The sequence below is a fragment of the Engraulis encrasicolus genome, chromosome 23 (assembly GCF_034702125.1).
Source record: "Engraulis encrasicolus isolate BLACKSEA-1 chromosome 23, IST_EnEncr_1.0, whole genome shotgun sequence".
NCBI lineage: Eukaryota > Metazoa > Chordata > Actinopteri > Clupeiformes > Engraulidae > Engraulis > Engraulis encrasicolus.
In genome coordinates, this window is record NC_085879.1 from 17,650,921 (window position 1) to 17,675,040 (window position 24,120).

Consider the following 24,120-nt stretch of genomic DNA (forward strand, 5'->3'; position numbering starts at 1 on the left):
CTGTCTCTCTCTGTCTCTCTGTCTCTCTCTCTCTCTCTCTCTCTCTCTCTCTCTGTCTCTCTCTGTCTCTCTCTCTCTCTCTCTCTCTCTCTCTCTAATCCCCCTCACTTGTCTTCTGCTTTCGTCTACCCAGCCTCTTCTACAGTCCCTTTGTGATTTCATTTCTCTGTCTGACTCAAATTGTCAAAAATGTCAAAATTGACTTAAATCTCAAATTGTGCTTCTTGCAGTGTCTGGTCTATTTTCAGTGCAACATGACATCACAAGATAGTATATAGATAGCATGCCATTCTGAATTATTTTTTGTGTACATACACACTACATCTGTGACAGGTTAGGGATTGGGATTGGTTTGGTGTGGGCACCGTTTTTGTGCCCTTCTTGTTTTGTTATGTTGTTGAGGACAAAACGGAAAGTGTAAAAATATTTCTTCATTGACAGGTTGAGGTTCAGCATGTGTTTTGGTCTGGACACAGTTTAGCATTCTTTTATTTAGAAGCAGAATTTGCATTCATGCAGGGAAAAGTCTGTCAATAGGGTTGCGACCTCTGTCTGACGAAAAATGACGACATTTCTACAACCAAACCCAAACCCAACCCATACCCAAACCGACCTGATGACCTTTTTTCTTGGTAGCAATTACATCCTTCATTCAGTGTCAAGGGAAACTATATTTCATTTCACCCCAGGACAGATCATTAAAAACCAGGACAGTCAGGTATAACTGGGACAGGTGACATCATTTATCTGTCAATATACAAGTTGCAATGTGCATGCTGTAGAGAGAGAGGAAGTTCAGTCAGTTCATCATTGCACAGCATCAAGTTTCACTTTATCAATGGCCCACTTAGCGCCATTGTTTTTAGTGTATTAGCTCCATGAAAACGGCTGTCGGAAAAATCAATAAATCTTTAGGCTCATTACGCACTACTTACTTATGTAATCTGCTTGTTGGCAGCGTAAACGAGACGCATAAATGTGGACATTCTTGTTTGTCAAAAAAATAGACAAACACAAATGTGGGACCTGGCCCCAGGTGCTTGCGTGTATGTGCGTAAGACAAGCCCTGCGTCACCTCAGGCAAACTGCGGTTGCCCTACTAAAAGGCCAAGTACACTGTGCTTACTTTGTGTGTGTGTGTGTGTGTGTGTGTGTGTGTGTGTGTGTGTGTGTGTGTGTGTGTGTGTGTGTGTGTGTGTGTGTGTGTGTGTGTGTGTGTGTGTGTGTGTGTGCGTGTGCGTGCGTGTGCGTGTGTGTGTGTGTTTAGCTATGCGAACACTGCTTGCCACTGTGTGAAAAAATGACTCGGAAGTTGTCATACTGCTCAGTTAAACATGTTGTAAGTATTTACTTTGAAAAGGAAGCTTGAAATTGGGACCAAAGAGAAATTACATCACAGATACTTAACCTTACCATTTTATTTATATAATCATTTATATGTGATGTAAGATATTTATTGATTCCAAAAGAAGTTGCAGGTACCCAGTGACATAGAGGTACACATTAGTCACTTCATCGTCAGAAAACGGGTTGCTATTTTTGGAGGGTTTACACACCATATCAATCAGCGCAGCAAAGAATTGAATGGGACTCAAAGTACAATCACTTTCACGAGTTTTACTTTTAAGCCGATGCTTCAATGAGTCATTGATAGATGAATGATGACTCTCCTGACTGCTCTTGTGGTCCGCTGTCAAACATTGTCATGTGACGTTCAGCTGACGGTCCTGAACAAGCATTGTGAAAAGGAACATTGCCATAGGAATATGTAACATACCACAGGAGACATACAATATTCACATTTGTACTAGCCATTGAGAATCTGGATTGAAAAGCATTCAAAGTGGGAGGGGAGGATATCAACATATTTTCATAACGATGTAGATTTGAGGACAGACATGTTAGCCAGCACCATGCAGACTAATGCAAACTGCAGAGGAACACTGGGCAAGTGGACGTCTCTTGAAACATTTTGTGTCCCGTCTACGGGACTTTAGCAGCTCTCCTCTGATGACCTGAGATTTGCAGTACAGTCACTCCTTGTTCCCCTCACAGCACAGCAGAACTGCCGTATAGCTCTTCGGATAAGGAGAGGGATGATTTTTATGTCAGGATATTATTTCCCATCTTAGTGTCTGCCCCCAGAGCCCTAAAACTTACCCACCACCCCACCCCCTACTTAGTAGCACTCACTCCTGGATTTTGGTAGGTTTAACCCCAAAATTTCTACACCCTCAAATCCCACACACCCACACACCCTCCTAAGCCAGCAGCAGCACCTTCCACCACACCACACCACCCCAGACCCCCAACACCGCCACTCTCCCCCTCTGCGCTCTCACACTTCGGATGCATAACCATGCCCGAGCGAGCGAGCGCTCCACACATCCATCCACCCGTCCACCCACCCACCCAGGGGGGCCATGCCAGTGCTTCCCAGCCATGAGCTCCCCACATTCCCCATCCACCCACCCAACCCACACACCCACCCAACCATCCATCCAGCTTCCCATCCCTGTGTGTGTGTGTGTGTGTGTGTGTGTGTGTGTGTGTGTGTGTGTGTGTGTGTGTGTGTGTGTGTGTGTGTGTGTGTGTGTGTGTGTGTGTGTGTGTGTGTGTGTGTGTGTGTGACACCAATCAGGGGTCCGATGGCGGATGGCGGGCTCCTTTGTCATGCTAACAGGGATTGCCTCTTCTCTTTCATTCAAATCCTGCACAGCACCACCACCACCACCCCCTCCACACACACACACACACACACCCCCTCCCCCTACTCCACTCACAAACTTACCCAACCCCCACCACAACTTTGTACACGCACGCACACATGCATGCACATACGCACGCACGCACGCACGCACACACACATACACGCACACGCACGCACGCACGCACACACACATACACGCACACGCACACGCACACGCACACGCACACGCACACACACACACACACATCCTGTTTTCCCTCTCACTCTCAGCTATATTTTTCTCTTTTTCTGTGTCTGTCTGTCTGTCTGTCTGTCTGTCTGTCTGTCTGTCTGTCTGTCTCTCTCTCTCTCCCTCTCTCCCTCTCTCAACTCTTCCTCGTTCCTTCATTTCCTCAAGCCTCAGTAAGTCTGTGTGAAAGTGGGGGGTAGCAGATGCTTTAGACAGGGGAGGAGAGAAAGAGGGAGCGGGCCATACTGTAGAGAAATGGAGAGACACAAATGGATACAAAATGATGGAGAGAAAGATGAAGGGATGGAGGGGAAGATGAAACTTAGAGACCACCTCAAGAGAGATGGAAGTGAGAGAGGAATAGAGGACGAGGTGACGGAAGTGTAGGAAATATGAAAGAGAGAGAGCGATAGAGAGAGAGAGAGAGAGAGAAAGAGAGAAAGAGAGAGAGAGAAAGAGAGAAAGAGAGAGATAGAGGTGAAGAGGAAGAGAGAGAGAAGGAAGGATGGAATAGAATGAGAGAACATTGTGCTGTTCCTGTTGATTGGTTGGGACCTGTCCTCATGCTCTCTCTTGGGGGTCAGTTTGGCAGGAGATGGAGCAAGTAGCAGTAGCAGTGGTGGTGGTGATGTGTGTGTGTGTGTGTGTGTGTGTGTGTGCGCGCGCGTGTGTGCGTGCGCACGTGTGTGTGCGCGTGTGCATGTGTGCGCGTGTGTGTGTGTGTGTGTGTGTGTGTGTGTGTGTGTGTGTGCGCGTGTGCATGTGTGTGCGCGTGTGCATGTGTGTGTGTGTGTGTGCGCGTGCACGTGTGTATGTGTATGTATGTGTGTGTGGCAATAGAAGCAGTGCATGTGCGTGCGTGTGCGTGTGTGTGCATGCATCCATGTGTGTGTGAGAGTGTGATGTATGCATGCGTTTGTGTGTGTCAGTGTGGCAGTAGCAGTAGCAGTGGCAGTAGCAGCAAGGGTGTGTGTGTGTGTGTGTCTATGCATGCGTGTGTGTGTGTGTGTGTGTGTGAGTGTGAGTGTGATTGGGGGGTTAGTGTGGCAGTAGCAGCAAGTGTGTGTGTGTGTGTGTGTGTGTGTGTGTGTGTGTCTGTGTGTGTCTGTGTGTGTCTGTTTGTTTGTTTGTGTGTGCGTGCGTGCATGTGTGTGTGTGTGCGCGCGCGTGTGTGCGCACGTGTGGCCGTGCGTTTGTGTGTGTGCATGCGTGCCTGTGTGTGTGTGTGTGTGTGATTGGGGGGTCAGTGTGGCAGTAGTAGCAGCAGTAGCAGTAGTAGTAGTAGTAGCAGTAATCGTGGTGGTGGTGGTGGTGGTGGTGGGGGGGTTGTTTCCCTGCCCATTTCATATTCAAATGCCCCAATCAGGCCTCTGACCTGCAGGGGGCCTCTTTATGACTCGGGCCCCGGGGGTCACCAGGGTCAAGATGCTGATTTAATAGCCAGGACTGGAGGAGGGAGGGAGAGAGGGATGAAGGAAGGGGGAGAGAGAGGGATGAAGGAAAGGGGATGGAGAGATGAGAGAGAGGGATTGGGGATATAGCCCGGGCTGAAGGAGGGAGTGGGGGAGAGGGAGGTGCACATGGATGGAGGGATGAGAAGGAGAAAGGGGCAAGAGAGAGAGAAGGAAGATATACGTAGTCAGAGAGATGGAGATGGAGAGAGAGGTGGAGAGAGAGAAAGACAGAAGAGAGAGGAGAGATGACGGGAAGGGAAAGATGCAGAGAGAGTCGTACAAGAGGGAAGAAAAGACAGGCAGAGAAAGAGATTGAGAGAAAATGATATAAAGAGGGAGAGGGAAAGAAAGAGATGGACATAGAGGGATGAAAGAAGAAACAGAGAAAACGAGGGAGAGAGAGAGGGAGAGAGGACAGAAAGAAAGCATGAGGGAAGGGGTAAAGAGAGTGTGACAGAGAAAGATGGACGGAATGAGAAACAGAGAGAGGGATAGAGAGAGGGAGAGAGGAAAGAAAGAAAGGATGAGGGAAGGGGTAAAAGAGAGTGTGACAGAGAAAGATGGACGGAACAAGAAACAGTGAGAGAGAGGGACAGAGAGAGGGAGAGAGGGAAAAAAGAAAGCGGGAGAGGGAAGGGAGAGTGTGGGAGGGGGGTGAGGTGATTTAGAGGCCTGAATGAGCAATAAAAAAGCATTTTTCCTAAGCTGTCATATAAATGGGAAGGCCTCCTGCCCTGACAGCAGGGCAAAGTTTTTTTCTTTTCTTTTTGGGGGGTGTTTTTTGGGGGGTATTGGGGATTTCTTTATCTTATAGCCTCAGATTTTGTTTAGCAGTTTTCTTCATCCACCTGGCCTCATTTTGTCTGTTTGCTCAAGCTCTTTTTTGTTTATTTGACAGATTGTTTTAATGCCAAACTCTACAAACACTATTCAGTATATACAAATATTTTTTTAAATTTTGAAATTAGGAAACGTAGTGGTTGATTTGATAGCCTGTATACATAAATGAATATTATCAGCTGAATTTTGGCTCCCCGCTTGTTGAGATGGATCGACGTGGTTGACATAACCTCCTCGATATAGCCTACAAGAAGCAATGTACTTTTTCATTCATACCCTCTGTGTCAGCTTGCTGGACAGAAAGTAATTAATTAGACCCTGTTAGGTTTTGTAATGCATCTGCACAGTTTTGTTAATTTGGTGTGTGAGGTTTTTGTATTCATGTGTAATGTGTTTTTGTATTCATGTGTAATGTGTTTTCAGTAAAATCTGCATAACCCAGCATAACCTCAACTCCCTCTAGCACAAACTAGCTTTTTTAAATCTAAGTTTTCCCCTTTCATAGACCCATCATCTCCCACCCAGTTTTTTTCCATTGCATTTTTGATTTGGCCAAAAAGTAATTTTTTGCTGTCGGGTCAAATTGCCCCTAGCTCTGGCACAGTCTTGATGGGACCTGCCTCCAGTAAATGAGGATGCTAGGAGTGGCTCTGTGTGTGTGTGTGTGTGTGTGTGTGTGTGTGTGTGTGTGTGTGTGTGTGTGTGTGTGTGTGTGTGTGTGTGTGTGTGTGTGTGTGTGTGTGTGTGTGCACCGGGGGTGGTTGCTTGCAGTGAAATCTCAGGCTAGTTTAGTTTAGTTTGGGCCCCTGATTGCCCGTGTGATGTGATGGGGGGCTGAGACTGGGATTGGGATCTGGAGAGAGGAGAGGGACCCCGCAGCCAGCAGCAGGTCTTTCTGGTGGAGCCTGGTAGTCTCATGGTGCTCCTATAGGCTACCAGCAGGTCTTTCTGGTGGCAGGGATGCAGACAGGTGGGTAGGGACAAATGGGTCGGTTGTCTCAGGCCCAGGGAGAGAGGGGTCCTCATTACATTTGAGCTCTAAATGAACTTTTTTCATCAGCTGCCAAAATGGCAAGTAGATGCGAATTTCACTGGCCAAACATTCACTCACCAATGGGTCAAAGTGGCTAGTAAGTTGGTCTTTTCAACCAGCCAAACTGAAATTTCACCAGCATTTGGCCGATTGGCTGGTATCAATTTAGAGCCCTGATTGTATGTATTAGGTGCGGGGGCCCATTCAGATGGCTTTGTCCTGGGCCTGGCTAAAGCTGTCAGAGGCCCTGGTGGTGGTGGAGCCTGGCAGCCTCATGGGGCCCAGCTGAGGCAGCTGGGCTGTGTCCTGGACCTTCTCGTTAGACCTGTCTCTGGGTGTGGATGTACCGCATGTGGCCACAGTGCAGTGTGGCAAGGGGCAGGTGTGTGTGTATGTGTGTGTGTGTGTGTGTGTGTGTGTGTGTGTGTGTGTGTGTGTGTGTGTGTGTGTGTGTGTGTGTGTGTACAAACGTGTGTGTGTGTGTGTGTGTGTGTGTGTGTGTGTGTGTGTGTGTGTGTGTGTGTGTGTGTGTGTGTGTGTGTGTGTGTGTGTGTGTGTGTATGAATGTGTGATTTTGTGTGTGTGTGTGTGTGTGTGTGTGTGTGTGTGTGTTAATCAGTGTGTGCCAGCTTGTGTGTGTGTGTGCGCACGTGCCAGAGTTGAGTCACACTGTCACCCAGCAACAGGTAGTTGGCAGGCGAGGTCTGGGGTGTGAAACAGAACACACACGGGACACTCTGATCCCCCAGCCCAAATCACACACACACACACACACACACACACACACACACACACACACACACACACACACACACACACACACACACACACACACACACACACACACACACACACACACACACACACACACAGCCACCTACCACCTGCCCTGACTTCACCCTTTCTCTGGCCAGATGTGGAATGGAGGCAGTAAGCTTTGTAACATCTCCAGTTTTCAGATGTCACGGTGCATCCATTTTTTTCAGTCAAATGTATAATACAGGGTAAATTCAAGGAAACGGTGTTAGATTAAAACAATTAACAGTATAAAAATTCAAATTTCACCTACTGGTTTTAGTTAGTTGGGGGAGGCAGGGCTTTTCAGCATCCAAAGAAGAAAATGGAAGATGAGACATTTAAAAGCATAAAATCTACAATCCACCACATATTTATTAGGCCTACTTTTCCTACCTACTGTTGTGTAGATATGTTTTCCTGCTGCTAATCCAACCATTCATGTCACTGTGTGTGTACGCAGCTTGTTGCTGTGTTAGACAAGGTGTTGCTCTGCTCTCTCACTGTATTGTAACAGGAGCCTGTCCTGCGCTCCTGGCTCTCCTTTCAGTTTCTGTCTGAAAGAAGGAAACTGCCTGTCACAAAAACTCACAGACACAAACACACGCATGCATGCACACACAGACACAAGCACACACACACATGCATGCACGCACGCACGCACAAACGCACGCGCACACGCACACACACACACACACACATATAAACACACACACACACACACACACACACACACACACACACACACACACACACACACACACACACACACACACACACACACACACACACACACACACACACACACACACACACTCAGGGTAATGTGTGCACAAGATGTTCAGCAGGGTAATGTGTGCAGGTCTGGGTGCTGAAGAGAGTCTATTGGCATTTAAGAAGGTTGTACCACTGATCCAATCATCGTCATGTCTTTCTTTCTCTGTCTCTCTCTTCACCTTTCCTCTTCCTTTCTGTGTCTCTTTCTCCCTGATCCATGGTTTTCTTCCCCTTTCTCTCTTCCCTCTCTTTTTTACTCACTCACTTGGTCACCCTCACACACTTACTCCTTTTCTCTCCGTCTCTCTGTAAAGTTACTTTGCTCTCTCATCTGTGTTTACGGCTTTCTCCCTCTACCTCTGCCTTTCCCTCTCCTCTCTCTCTCTCCTTCTCTCTCTCTCCTTCTCTCTCTCTCCTTCTCTCTCTCTCTTTCTCTCTCCGTCACCATCAGCAGTAAGTACTGCGAGTGTGCCCCCCCAAGGTTCCCCGTCTCTGACTGACAGGTGGGTCAAAGTTGGAGCTCTAAGCCGCCTGGAGGATTTGTGTGGCCCCCGCCCGCCTTGTGAAGTTCGCTGAGACCCTGCGTGTGCAGCTCTCCGTGTAAATCAGAAGTCCCGGGTCTGGGTCTCTGAATATGCATGGGTGTTCCTTTGCTTTAATACACCACCAGGTTTTGCAGTTAATTTAGTCTTTACATAGAGTAAATTACATATCTACATACACATATATAGTGAAACACATAACATGGCACTCCCCGCCCCCCACTCTCTCTTGTGCATCTGTGTGTGTGTGTGTGTGTGTGTGTGTGTGTGTGTGTGTGTGTGTGTGTGTGTGTGTGTGTGTGTGTGTGTGTGTGTGTGTGTGTGTGTGTGTGTGCAGTGTTGCAAAAAAAGTCAAAGATGTTGCCAAAGTCGCTATTGGATCTGATATCAGGGGCTCTAATCCCGGTTGGCGGTTGGTAAGGATGGGTTGGCTGGGGCGGTAGACTGTACACACAAAGTCGCTATTGGCTCGCTGAAAAGTCGCTAGAAGTCGCTAGATGACGTCATGACGTTATGTATGACGTCACAAAGTCACACACGGCACGCTGATCCCTAGAAAATGTGCCCATATGCCTTCGTTCACAGTACAAATGGACAGTGCTAGCTATCGTTTGAAGATCAGAGCTAATCTGCAGTCCTGCTTACCGTGGCAAACGTTTTTGACGGCGACGCAGAGTTACATTTATGTTGAAAAACTATTTTTAAAAGTTTTTAAAAGTCGCCAGATGCTCCAAAAAGTCGCTAAAGTCGGTAGATGAGGATTTTAGTCGCCAGGGACGTTAAAAAGTCGCTAAATCTAGCGACAACGTTGCTAAATTAGCAACACTGTCTGTGTGTGTGTTAAGCTGGGCTTACACTGTGCGACTTTTGCCACGATTTGGCACACTTTTTGGGAGTCGGGCCAATTTCTTGCTCAATCGCAGGTCAATCGTGAGTCTCGCATCGTCCAGTGTACATGGGGTAACGACAAGCGATTTCCCCTCACGATTGTTCAATCGCAGGGTCGCAAGAATATCAAAACGGTTTGAAATCCTGGTCGTGGCTCGTGCGTAAATCGCAGTGCTACGATCCGATTTGACACTTCACACACACAAATTGAAAGGGCCGAGCGATTTGATGTTGAGCGCGACCTCATCTCCACCTCAGGTGCGCATGTTCCCTCCTCTGCAGACCGGGGAAACATGCCTGTCGCGTAGCACAGTGGAAGCATTTGGCTCGCGTCCGACTGTCGGTTCGTATAGTGTGAGGACGTGAGTCGTGAGATGTGAACTTTTAAATAGTAAAATTCCATGGTGCAGTGTGAGCAGGAGCTTGATACCCACGAGCGAAAATATTGCACAGTGTATGCCCGGCTTTAGTTAGTAGTGAAGGCTCCTCAGGTGAGGAGTTTGGTTTATCTGGCACAAGGGTATACAAGTGTTGAAGATGCACGCACGCACGCACACTCTTGTGTATGCAGCTCAGTCTCAGGAGTGTTAGTTGGCAGCACCATTTTGGCACCGTTCCCTGTCTACTTCCTAACATATGGCAAGAACAATGACGCGTAGGGTGAAGGAGAGAGATGGGCCAACAGGAAGAAACCAAAACTTCCCAATAAACTTGGTGATGATATAGTTCCCTTTCTTATTATCAATTTTTGATATTGATTCACGATCATTGGATAATGTAGAATTCCACATGAAAAATGCCTTTCATTACACTCAGCAGAATCACAACAAACAATTCAATGCATAGCAACCAACCAGCCAACCAACCGACTTTCGCTTTCAAACAGCAGCTTTGAATTCCAGAGTGTCATAATGTGTACAAGAATAGAATAGGATGTGCATATGTATGAGGAATGTACCTTTACATAACAAATACCAATAACCGAAAGTATAAGAGTGCTGAAAGAATCAATGTCAAGTCAAGTCAACTTGTATAGTCACTTTCTTCATTTGCACAAGTCATACAAGTAAAATGAAATTAAATTTCTCTTTCTATACCATGCCAAGACATAGACATACACACACAGGACTGACATTTTACAGACTGACATAAAGTGCAAGACAGGACAGGTAACAGTGATTGACTAGTAACAATGTGTTATGTTTTGTTTATCTTTCTATTATGTCTTTTGTTCCTGCAGGTTTTGTTCAAAACACTTACATGCTGGTGTTTAATCAATAGTGCTGAAGAGAAGTCTTCTGGATTTAGCTACTGAGTTGTTGGCAGGTATGTGAAAGAATGGATGATGTGTGTTTCTAGAATCATTGTATGTGTGTGTGTGAGTGTGTGTCTGTGTGTTTGTGTGTGTGAGTGTGTGTCTGTGTCTGTGTGTGTGTCTGTCTGTGTGTGTGTCTGTCTGTGTCTGTGTGTGTGTCTGTCTGTGTGTGTGTCTGTCTGTGTGTACACCCATGTTAGTGACAGGATAGTGTGAGAGTAGTGGAGATTTTGTGTGTGCGCGTGCGTGCATGCGTGTGTGCATGAGTGCATGCGTGTGATGAAGGTAACAGAGTTTGACATGAGAGAAGCTGTTTAAGGGGATTTGCTAGACAGGTACTTAAAGCGGTCGTCCTTAATGCTGCCCTGAGAGTAAAGCATTAACCTCTCCCGGTTCAGGGCCTTGCTGTGTCGATCTGTGTGGGATGACTGGCAGTGTCGACTCTCTGATCTTCCAAATTACAAGCCCAGCACACAAATCAAATACATATTAGCCATCATGGCTGTCGAGAGGTCTTGATTATCATTTCGAAACACCTTAATGCCATGGGGAGTGTGTGGTGCTTACAATTGAACGGTATATAAGAGGATGTATCCAGGTTTATGGTAGTTGATTCTTACTGGCTCTTAGTTCATTCCGACTTCTGTGCAGTGACTGTCAGCGCCAACTCTCTGATCGGCCAAATTACAAGCCCAGTGCACAAATCAAGTATTAGCCATGGTGACTGTGGACATCCTAAACCAGTGGTTCTTAACCTGGGGTGCGGGCACCCCCTGGGGGTGTGCCAGAGATTTCAGGGGGTGCACGGAATTCAGTTTGTGTTGAGGTTGTGACCAAAACTTAGCTTATGAACATTATAATTAGTCCAAATCAAAACCAAACTAATGCATGTTTTGGTCCCCATGTAAAGGCATTATGATATTGTTCAGTGTCTTAAGCAAGAAGCATATTAATCACTTAGAATCATTTTTAGTACCTATACAAGTGTAAAAGTTTGGGGTGGGGGTGCGCGGCTTGTCTTTGGCACAGGTAAGGGGGTGCATTAAGAAAAAAAGGTTAAGAACCACTGTCCTAAACCATAATACCTCAGGGAATGCAGAAAATAATTGATTAGAAATGATAAAAGGACATATGCGTATATAGCTATCTTGTAATTGATTATGTTATAACACTTAAAGTGGCCTGCATAATGCCTTGTTCACACCAGTAGCGACCAACGCGAACAGAGCGACGGAAGTCATTATTCCTCTATGGAGGGTGCGCGACCAGCACTACCTGAGCGAATTCTCCAAGGGAGAAGCTAACTGAGCGACCAGAGCAAATTTTAACGATTAAAGTCAAGCTAATCTTATGGTAATGTGCTATGACGCGGTTTGGCGAAGACCAATTGGAATGTTCACTTTCGCATCTCCGAATGTTCCAGGCTTTCAAGCCAGAGCCGTCATGTGATTAACTAAATCAAACACGTCAATGTCGTGTTCAGAGCAAATACAGCAAATTCAATGCGAAACTTCCTCTGCTATCTCCGCTACCAGGCAGCGTAGTTCGCTCTTGGTCTGAACACCAGGGCTTAACACTAACACCCGCCAGGTAGCCAAATGCGGGTGAATTTCGGCATTGGCTAGTAGATACCGAAGGTTTACTAGCCATTCTGGCGGGTCCGTTACTATTCTGAATGATGAGGCACCGCATTTTGTAGTTTTTTTTTCTTCTTACCGCCTTTGCTACAAAAGCAATACAATGCGATTTCGCGAGCCTACAATACCCATGAAGCACCTGTGTCACGTGTCACCTGTGTCTCACGCAAGCCAGGAATCTGATAGAGCCAGAGCCATAGAGAAATAGAGCTAGTCTTGCGAAGAGGAGTGGAAGTGAGCCACCGGCACATCAGCGTGCGTTTTGGAAATGTCACTGAAAACCTTCATGTGAAAATAAAGTAGCGAAGTTCATCTCAACTGACCTGTTTTGCGATCTGTCATTAGAACAATACTTAGTAGTAGCCTAGTGGACATTAAAATGACCAAGGCGAGAGGAAAACACGTCAGTTGGTCTTGTGAAAGTCTCGAGACTAATGAGCGCAGTGATAAGACAAGGACACATGCGGCATTGCGGCATGTTCGGTTTAAATTATTTTCTGATTTGCCTGTCTTCATACCTTAATATTCCTCCATGTTTCTTTTGCTGTTGTTCCCGACTGTCAAAAATCGTGCAGTAGCAGCCATCCAGACTGCACAAAAGCATATCCCATTGCATGTCCCTTCGCAGGTGGCCGTCTCGCCTTGCGTCCGTTTGCATTTTAAACTCACTATTAAACGGAATGAAAGGAAGTCATAGCCCCTTCTGTAGTTACCGCATCTGTGTGTGCTTTCTAGTGGATACTTTTATAAGCAAATATTCCAGAAGAGGTGTTATTCCACATCCATGACCGAGGACAGGCGAACTTGGCAATGACTTTGCGCTATCTACTTTGCGCATCAATTTGGACGGCGACCTCCACAGATAGGCCTAGGCCTATATGATATGAAGAAAGTCCCTGCTCCAGATTAAAGACGAAAATATTTTGCTCTCGTGTAGCTAACATTTGTGCCCTTCCACAACACTGTGCTTGGTGTTTCTGCATGGTAAATATAGCCTACTATAGGTTATGCCATTCCTTAGATCAGTAAATCTGTTCTTTCCATAGCATGCATGCATGGACCACTTAATAGGCCTAACAATTCCAATTATTAGACCCTAAAGCATATTATATTATACTGTATTATATTATATTATATTATATTATATTATATTATATTATATTATATTATATTATATTATATTATATTATTATATTAGCCTACATTACATTATTAGGGCCTACAGCCTATTATATAATTAATTTAAGCTGCTATGATGGTTAAGACATTTATGGCTAGTGAAAAGGCCCAATGGCTAGTGAGTCAGGAAAACCACTAGCCAAAATGGCTGGTAAGCGAAAAAGTTAGTGTCAAGCACTGCTGAACACGGCATAAGGGTGTCATAACCGGCTTAAGAATTACATGACACATGTCAGGGACATGAACGATATGACTTTTCATAATGTGTCATTTGGTTTTTGGAATGTCATGACGATAGGGTGTCATTACAGTTTTTCTCAATTGGTTTTGTACATTTCTCGAATCTTACTCGCATTTTGCAAAACATCACGTTCATTTCCAAAAAAGATTTAACAAGTGGCAAAACACCATTGATGACCTGCAAAACCCAATCTCTTGCTCAAAACCCTTGGCCAATCTCTCAAAACCAGGTTTTTCTGTCTGTGAACGTGTCAGAGCCATCAAAATGTTATGTCACTGTGTAAATGTTTTGGGGAGTGAGATCTTTCATGGATTAACATAACAAAGCATTTTGCAGAACATGACAAAATCAATTGATAATGTACAAAAACACTGAGAATTGTACACAACCATTTGCATGGTGATGAAAGCATTTGCTAAATGCTGAAAACTACGACAAACGTATTTTACCATGTGCACAGGTAACAGCAGGAAGTCACAATTGAACAAGAAGTTTTGAGAATGATTATTCTGTTGTGAGAAATGTACAAAACCAATTGAGAAAAACTGTAATATTCCTGACATGTGCAATGCAATTCTTATGATGGTTGCATAACCCCTGTAGCCTCCTGTCAACAGTCAGTCTTTGCTGATACATTTGATACATTTAAATTTGATTCAAATTATTCTCACATCCCTTCATAAGGGAGAGTTTGATTTCGCTTTTTTCCCATTTGCGACATTGTGTGTACATTCCGATTGCTTGTCACCAAACCATGTCGCAGCTCATTTCTATACATTTAACTGGATTTCACCTCACTATTTCATTCTAGTTGCTCATTCTGCTTCGCTTCAGGTGAATTTGCTCTGCTCGCACAATTCTGCTCTTGCACTCCACAGACTACATAATGTACATAATGAATAATAGTACTGTTGTTGGAGTCGCTTTTCATCAGAATAGGCTGGATTTCAAGGGCTGCATCGACACAGCCGCCACAATGTACGTTTGAGCATATGGCTGAAGAAGTCTTTAGATTTACATTTAAATAAATAAATACATAGACAAGGTATTCTTGCACTTAGCATACAAATCTGTAGTTATAACTGAGCGGTGCGATTTTTTCTTAAGTGGCCTGCACTCTGACTTGGGGTGTAACTGTTGTCACGCAGAGCGTAGGGTCACACTTAAACGTCGACACCTCCATCCATACCTCCACCAGACCTCCCACAGGACAAAAACAACACTGAGCTAAATCGTCAGAAGAAAATAAGCCTGCCTGCCTGCATTTTGTTTTTTCTTCCGTTTTTCTTTTTCTCTCCCACTCTATCTCCGTGTTTCTCTCTCTCTCTCTCTCTCTCTCTCTCTCTCTCTCTCTCTCTCTCTCTCTCTCTCTCTCTCTCTCTCTCTCTTCCCTTCTGTCTCGCTCTAACTTTCCCTCTCTCTCGCTATCTCTCTCTAACCATTTCGCTCTCCCTTTCCCTTTCCCTGTCTCTTTGTCTCTTCTCCCCCCTTTCCTCATTTTTTTAAACGACCATAAAGACTGAGGAAATGGCTGCCGCGTAAATGGCCTTAATTCCGTCGTTAGGGTGCCGTTTCGGTGGAGGAAGGAGGGAGCCGATTGGCTGTGTCTCTGCTCCATATTCAGCGACGGCCGTGGCGGCGGCCGAGGCGAGGCGGTTTGGAGGCATGCTGGGAAAATGGCGGCGTAATCAGGAGCCCCCGCGCCTCTGCCTGATCAGGTACGCTTACCAAGCGCTCCCCCCCTTCCTCTCCTCTCCTCTCCCTCTCCTCTCCTCCCATTATTCTCTTCCTCCTCTCCTCCTGCTCTACTCATCAACATCCCTCTCCTCTCCTCTCCTCTCCTCTCCTCTCCCTTTCCTTTCCTCCGGTTATTCTCTTCCTCCTCTCATCCTGCTCTACTCATCAACATCCCTCTCCTCTCATCTCCTCTCCTCTCCTCTCCCCTCATCTCCTCTCCTCTCCTCTCCTCTCCCCCAATTATTCTCTTCCTCCTCTTCTCCTCCTTTTTTACCAACACCCCTCCCCTATCCTATCCTCCACTTTCTTCTCCTGTCCTCCTCTTAACAGACCCCTCCCTCTGTTATCTTCCTCCGTTTTCCCCACCTCCTCTACTTCTCTTCTTGCCAAAACCTCTTCCCTCTCCTTTTCTTCCTCTCCTGTTCTCTCCTCCTCCATCGTTCCTGCCCCCTACCCAATTACCTTCTCCCTCCATCGTACTAACCACACTGGCCCACCAACATCACAAATCCCGTCTCCTCTCGTCCCCTCTCCTCTCGTCTCCTCACGTCTCGTCCCCTCTCGTCTTGTCTCGTCTCCTCTCCTCTCTTCTCCTCACGTCTCCTCTCCTCGCCTCTCCTCTCCTCTCCTCTCCTCTCCTGTCCTCTCCTCTCATCTCGTCTCCTCTCTTCTTCTCCCCTCTCCTCTCCTCTCCTCTCCTCTCCTCTCCTCTCCGCTCTCTCCTCTCCTCTCATCTCCTCCCCTCTCATCTCATCTCCTCTCCTCTCCTCTCCTCCCGTCTCCCCTGTTCTCGTCTCGTCTCTCCAGTCTCCCCTGTTCTCGTCTCCTCGCGTCTCCTCTCGTCTCCTCTCCTCTCCTCTCCTCTCCTCTCCACCCCTCTCCTCTCCTCTCCTCTCCTCTGCTCTCCTCCATGTCTTGGAGCTCTTTCCCATCCTAACCAGTATGTTTCAATATGCTTCAGAATGCCCCCCACCTTATTTTCCTCTTCTCTCCTCCTCCACCCTTCACAGCCATCTCCATCTCCATCCATCCCAGTTCCATTTCTATCCAACCCATTTCAAAAACAGCTACCCTTCCCCACTTCACCTTACCTCCAAAACATCACCCTTTCCACCAACTTCCGCTAATCTTCCCCACCCCATCCCAAAATCTTACAGGTTTCCCTGCACACATTTGTAAAGTTTTTGCGTTTTTTGGGGGGGTGCGTGCAGTGCATTTTTCCCACATGTCATTCAATTATTCAGGGTGGCTGGGCTAGAACTAGGATAGATTCTAAACCCATAAAATTCAGATTCCCTTCGGAGGGAGGCATTTGGGGGGGAAATGGGGGGTTGACATTTGCATGTCATCTTAGGGGCTCTCCCTCTACTCCCCCCCCGTCCCCAACATAGGCTAATGCACCCCACCTCATTGAAATCACCCTCCCACCACCCCACTCTACCGTTCGAATGTAGACTGTTGAATAAACACATGGAGCATTTCGTTTAACACTGTTTAAGTGTTTTAGATAGAGCATATACGATGTGAATGGTGTTGAAGTGCACTGCATATTTTTGTTTTTACTGTGCACCATAACTACTCCAGCTTGTCGTACCCTAACAACCATACCATGTCCCTCTGTTGGACCGCCCCCCCCTCCTCCTCCTCCACCCCTCATCCCTCTCTTTCCCTTCTTCCGAGGGAGAGAGACAGTGAGGGAACCAGGCCTGTCTGGGCTTTAAGATGTCAGCCTGGTGTGAAATATGGGCCAACAAGCAGAGGCCTTTGAAACAACTCCTAAAACTAACCCCCCTCCTCCCTAAACGCACATGCATGGAGACATACACACACAACACAGACATACATGCTCTCTCTCTCTCTCTCTCTCTCTCTCTCTCTCTCTCTCTCTCTCTCTCTCTCTCTCTCTCTCTCTCTCTCTCTCTCTCTCTCTCTCTCTCTCTCTCTCTCACACACTCACACACACACACACACACACAAGTCCGGCCATGCGTAAATATACACAAACACACAGAAATCACCAAAATAATTATCTATCTAGGCCGTCTAGGGGGTGCAGTGCAGGGGCATATGGGGGTTGTAAACACACGTGCCCGTGCGCACGCGCGCACGCGCGCACGCGCGCACGCGCGCACGCACTCACACACACACGCACACACACACAACACACACACAGGGCTTTAGTTTTGTGGCTCTCATGCAGATGTCCAGGGCGTGTAGTTTGGCATGGTCCCCCATGCACCTGTGGCTCAGCTCTCTCTCTCTCTCTCTCTCTCTCTCTCTCTCTCTCTCTCTCTCTCTCTCTCTCTCTCTCTCTCTCTCTCTCTCTCTCGCTTACACACATCACTGAACAACAGCAGCCACCCAACAAAACCAGCTGAACTTTTAAACCCAGCCCTACCATCACTCTCCTCTAAAAAACAACAAAAATATATAGCAGTGATATATATGAACTTACATTAACTAAATCCCTGTTTTTCTTTAAAAAAAAAAAGAAAGTAACTTAACTTAATTAAAACTATAGCAGGTGATACTGTGTACGTGTTAACCTATATTACCGAAATAAACACTCTATTTTCACACACTCACACAACATTTCATGTTGTTGTTTGTTTTGTTCGTTATTCTTTCTTTTTCAAAACTTCAGTTCAATAAAGGTTATTTCAGTTCTTGATTTGTATGTGTTTAATTATTTGCCCTTAAAAGAAGAAGGCCATGCACATTGAATATCTTGGTCACATATCTGTCTGGGATATAGTATATCAATAATCTTTATCAGTTCCATTGAAGGTCTTCATTTTATTTGACATCATTTATGTCACTCACCATTGTCTTACTCACTTCACTTGTATTGAATTGAATTGAATTAAATTGAATTCAGCACATTTCATTTCAGTATACGCATCACTTGCAAGCACAGCTCAACCACAAGCAGTGTGTCAGCTTCATTCACTGCTGTCCCACCAAGTGACACAAGTTAATTTGTCCCTCTTTGTTAGGACAAATGCTTTCACACTTCTGGATTGACCAAAACCAAGTCAAAATCTTAAATCCTGCCTGTTCGTGGTGAATTATTTTTTGCTGCATTACTTTAAACACTGCACTCCACACACACGTATGCATGAATTCACAAACACACACACTTACCTACATACACACACAAGCATGCACTCACTCACACACACACACACACACACACACACAGACACACAGACACACACACACACACACACACACACACACACACACACACACACACACACACACACACACACACACACACACACACACACACACACACACACACACACACACACGCAATTAAAGAAATTCAGTGTGGTCAATGTGCCTTCACAATGCCTCAAATATGACAAAAAACACACACACATATAGACAATGCTGTTGGGTATTTTCTTCATGTTTTTTTGAAGATCCCGGGCCTTTTTGATCACAGCCCACTCCTGTATAGACTGACACAAGACTGATTAAAGGGGCAATATGTATTGATTAAAAGTTTAATCAATTACTGTCCCGAGTCAGCCAATGCTTATTTGAGTCAATAGTTGCAAAATTTGCTTTACATACCGCCAGATACATATTCACATTTGTATCAACTGCTGGCATTCTGTGATGAAAAACATTCTCTCAGCGAGCTTAGTTAAACAGCATTTTTCCATGACGGTGTAGATTTTGAAACAGGCATGCCACAGGCACCGCGCTAACTACGTAATCCTACATTGTGCCCCTTTAAACATAAAGCAAAGTATTCACACACTCAGACATTATCAATCAATCTCTATATCGACAAATGTCAGAGAGTTGGCAGTTGCAGCAAGCGTGAGAAAGAGATATATTGAGCCAGATGGAGAGGGACTTAAAAAGTTAAATAGTGCGGATAAAGGAGCTGATTTTCTTGTTGTTTTGTTGTTGTGTTGGCTCTTTATGGCCATGTTGTTGGCCATGGGGTGGAGGGCGTGCCAGGCTTGGGTGCCTCTGGCCCATGCCACTTGTTTTGTGGTGGCCCATCTGTGTAGGGAGGGGGGTGGGGGGACTGGCGGGATTTAAAACGCCAATGGTGGTGAGCGCGAGGTTACCATGGGGTAGGGACGGGGTGCCAGTGATGGTGGTTGTGTGTGTGTGTGTGTGTGTGTGTGTGTGTGTGTGTGTGTGTGTGTGTGTGTGTGTGTGTGTGTGAGAGAGAGAGAGAGTCTTTCTCTCTCTCTCTCTCTCTCTCTCTCTCTCTCTCTCTCTCTCTCTCTCTCTCTCTCTCTCTCTCTCTCATTCCCCCCCTCTCTCTCTCTCTGTGAGCATGCACGTATAGATGTGTGTGTGTGTGTGTGTGTGTGTGTGTGTGTGTGTGTGTGTGTGTGTGTGTGTGTGTGTGTGTGTGTGTGTGTGTGTGTGTGTGTGTGTGTGTGTGTGTGTGTGTTTGGTGTTATTCAGGCTGGCATTTGGTCACATGCCCCCCTGATACCACCACCACAGCTGCACCTCTCCTCCACCTCTCCCCCAACTAAACCACTAAAACCACACCTGCACAAACCCCACCCCCTCAACTCCATCTCATCCCTCCACCTGCCGCTCCCATCCCCTCTGCCGGGCATGCAGAATGCCCCCCCCCCCACACACACACACACCCACACACACACACACACACACACACACACACACACACACACACACACACACACACACACACACACACACACACACACACACACACACACACACACACACACACTCACACACACACACCCCCACACACACACACACACACACACACACACACACACACACACACACACACACACACACACCACACACACACACACACACACACAACTTCCCTAACTACGCCCCCCAGAGCCCCCAACCCCAACTATCCCTCACTGGGCCCAGCATTTCACTCCACTCTCCACTGAACAAGCAGGCAGAATGTAGCACCATCCCCACCAACACCGCCAGCACCACCACCTCTCCTCCATCTAAACCCCCGACCTACAAGCCCCCACACCCACACACACCCCTCACCGTCATCTCTCTCATCCCTTCCTGGGCCCCTCCACATCACATCACTGCACTGCACTCCCCTCCACTCCCTAGACAGAATGCAATGTATTAAACATCCCCCCCCAACTACAACCCCCACCTGTGAACCAAACCAAACCAAACCAACCCTCCTCCTTCATCTCCTCATCCCTAGCTGCACTCTCTCCGCTCCAACTTTCCCTCAACACACATACACCCCCCACCTGTGAACCCCTCATCATCCAACCCCCCTCTTCTCTCCCTCATCCTCTCATCCTCTCATCCCTGGTTAGGCCCTCCACTGAACTCCAGTACAATCCCCACCAACATCCACCCTTTCCCCCATCTGCACCCCCCACCTGCGAACACCCCACCCTCCAACCCCCCTCTCCTCCTCCTCATCCTCTCATCCTCTCATCATCCCTGGCTGGGCTCCCCTCCTCTCCCCAACCCCACTGCCCAGGCGGGCAGGCAGAATGCAGCGTCAGGCGGCCAGGGGAGGCCAGGGGGGGCCAGGGGAGGCCAGGGGAGGCCGGGGAGAGGCAGGCAGGCTAGGGGAGGCAGGCAGGCTGGGGGCTGGGGGAGGCAGTGAGAGAGTAGAGGGCCTTTTGTGTGTGCCAAGCAAAGCGGAATGGCCGGGTGACAAAAGGGGGAGGAGCAGGGGGCTCAGGGGGCACACAAAGCACCCCGGGGGGAGGAGAGGGGGAGGTGGAGGGTGGTGTGGACTGTGTGTGTGTGTGTGTGTGTGTGTGTGTGTGTGTGTGTGTGTGTGTGTGTGTGTGTGTGTGTGTGTGTGTGTGTGTGTGTGTGTGTGTGTGTGTGTGTGTGTGTGTGTGTGTGTGTGTGTGTGTGTGTGATGGGAGGTTGGGAAGGGAGGGGGTGGTTGTCAGCGGGGCAGGGGAAACGAGGGAGGGAAAGACAGGGAGGGAGGGAGACAGGATGAGAGAGGGAGAGGGATAAGGAGAGAGAGACAGGGAGAAAGAGTTTGTGCTATAGACAGGGGGCAGTGGCAGAGAAAGAGAGGGGGAAAGGGAGAGTCAGAGAGAGAGAGAGAGAAGGAAGGGAAGCAGCCACTATGGCAGGAGAAACGAAAGAGAGAAAGCGAGGGAGTGAGAGAGAGAGAGGAAGAGAGGTGTGTATGTGTGCATGTGTTTACGTCAGTAGGAGGGGAGAATGGGTTGGCCACAGGGCTAGGGAGAGGAAGACAGAAAGAGAGAGGGAGAGAAAGAGAAAGAGAATGTGCATGTGGACAGCGTTTAATGTTCCCAGCTTGTGCAAATGACTGTTGATGACGTTCAGTGGTGTAGTCTACTTTTTTATAGTGGGTATACTGTATATTTGAGCATTTTTTGAAGTGGGTATACTGTATATATTTGTGCTATTCAAAGTAATGGATCAATCAATTTTAAGTGGGTATACTGAAATCCCTCAAATTTAGAAGTGGGTATACGTTCTACGTTCTACGTAGACTACACCACTGATGACGTTAGTAGATACTTAGAACAGTAGAGTAAAGTAGAGTAGAGTAAAGTAACATTTGTTTACATGTATTATTCCTTAATTGATCATTAAAGGTATTATTTATCCTAACAGTAAATACAAGTTACTATATACAGCATGGCCCAAAAAAAGTTGCCACCTTGAAAAAAGGTCCTACACTAATACAATATGTTGTTGGATCACCTTTAGTGGTGGTTACCGCATACATTTGCCGTCGTGTTGATTCAATAAACTTCTGTAATGTCTGAATTAATTTCCTTTTAGTGTTGCATGAAATTTTCAACAAGATCTTGTATTGATGATGTATGAGTCTAAACACTGGATAAAGCCTTTTCCAGCACATCACAGATTTATCCCAAGATTCTCACTGAGGTTGAGGTCTGCACTCAGGGACGGCCAATCAATGCCTCGCGCACCATCCTACGAACTTCCGCCAAGAGACTTGGTTCCGCACTACGTCTGGTAGGCCTACCTGTTTTCTGTGGAGCGATGTTGACCGGTAGGATTTGCGCCGGTATTCTGACAAACGGTCCTAGATTGTAATTTTATCCTACGGTAGGATGTTCAGAGCCAAGCGACATGACAAGAGAACATGTCACATCATACACGACAAGGTGGAGCAGGGGAGGTGGTGGGTAGCAAAAACCGAGCAGCATACAATTGAGAGGAAGTGGATAGAATTTAAAAGGCGTGCCAAAGCTGTGGGGCCAATGGCTAGGGAAGAAAGATTATCAGATGAGGGAATGTACCTGGATCAATTAGGAATGAATTAGATGAAGGGGAGGGCGGCAAGCTTCTTGACTACCATGGCCTGCCAGAACTGACGTTAGTACTTTAATTAGTGTGTGCAAACTTTTTATGGTGGTTCATGGTATTTGGCCCGGCTGTGTATCTATTAACTGAACAATACAAACATGAGAGATCATGTGCTAAAATATGCATCTATTTATAGTTACTAAACAAAGAGTCTACAGGATTGCATATTTTCATATGAATAGATTTGCATTTTAGGCCCTGATATTCTGTTGCTGTGTGGTCCGTTCTTACCATTCCAATATTGGCAGCCTTCCATTGTCCAAAAACATTTTTTTCTCCATCTTTTATGTATCGTTAATCTGTGTTTCTGTCCTTCTCTCCTCTTTCTGCTTCTCCTGACCTCTCCACTTTCCTGTGTCAGGGTGCAGTCCTCAGAACAAAAGACACTAAACACTATCGGATTGCTCCTCATGTGAACTATCACATTCACACCTGTACAATATGCAAAACCATAATGTAACACATTAGGCAATAGGCAACCTAAAGGTCTATAAAAGACTATAATAATGGTAATTGGCAACGTGTAAAACATAATTTAGGTCTTGGCATAACTACTAACAGATTGTACTTCAAAACAACTTTATCACATTCATACATATAATGTGAGAACACATAATGTGAGGCAAACCCAAATTACACATTGAGCAATTTAAAGGTAGGATATAGGACTCACTTGACACACCTACATGGGCTATATATCCTCCATTAATCCACATGATGAGAATGTCATCCCTGAGTCCCGTTCTCATTTAATGCCAGTGTAAACTTACAGAGCTGCAAATCCACTGTCTGAAACATTTAACTGTTTTATCCATCATCTCGCTCCCTTTAGTTGTGTTTCCATTATTCAAAGGCACATATGCAGAACTAGTTCAGGAAATGTGCGCGTATGTATGTTATTGTCTCCATTTTTGCCTCCATTGTGCAATACGAGGTCAATACTATTTTGGTTTTATTTGATAGTATTGGATGTATTTGTGTTGTATGTGCTATACTTGTGTTTTGTATGTAGCCTAACATACTATGTACGCTATGTTATGTACATAATCTAAACATATGTTATGTAGCCTATGTACTGTATATTGAGAGTGTGTAAATGGCTAACGACACTCAAATTCCTGGAGTGTACAGTACTTGACCAGTTAAACAGATTCTGATTCCATTTCTGATGCATGCAAAAAGGATTCAGTTTTTTCTATTCCTTTGCTGCCTGCAACTACACGCAAGCACTGTACGTATATAAGGAAATGACATGAAAGAGAGCGTTGGTTCTAAAAGCGTGCACTGCACAGATTTGGATTAATTTGGCCCGGGGAGCGTTTGGCAGGGCATCAGAGGAAAGCGGACCCAGTAATGACAGCAGAAACAGCATAACCACCTAAATATGTGTTACCCCCTACGG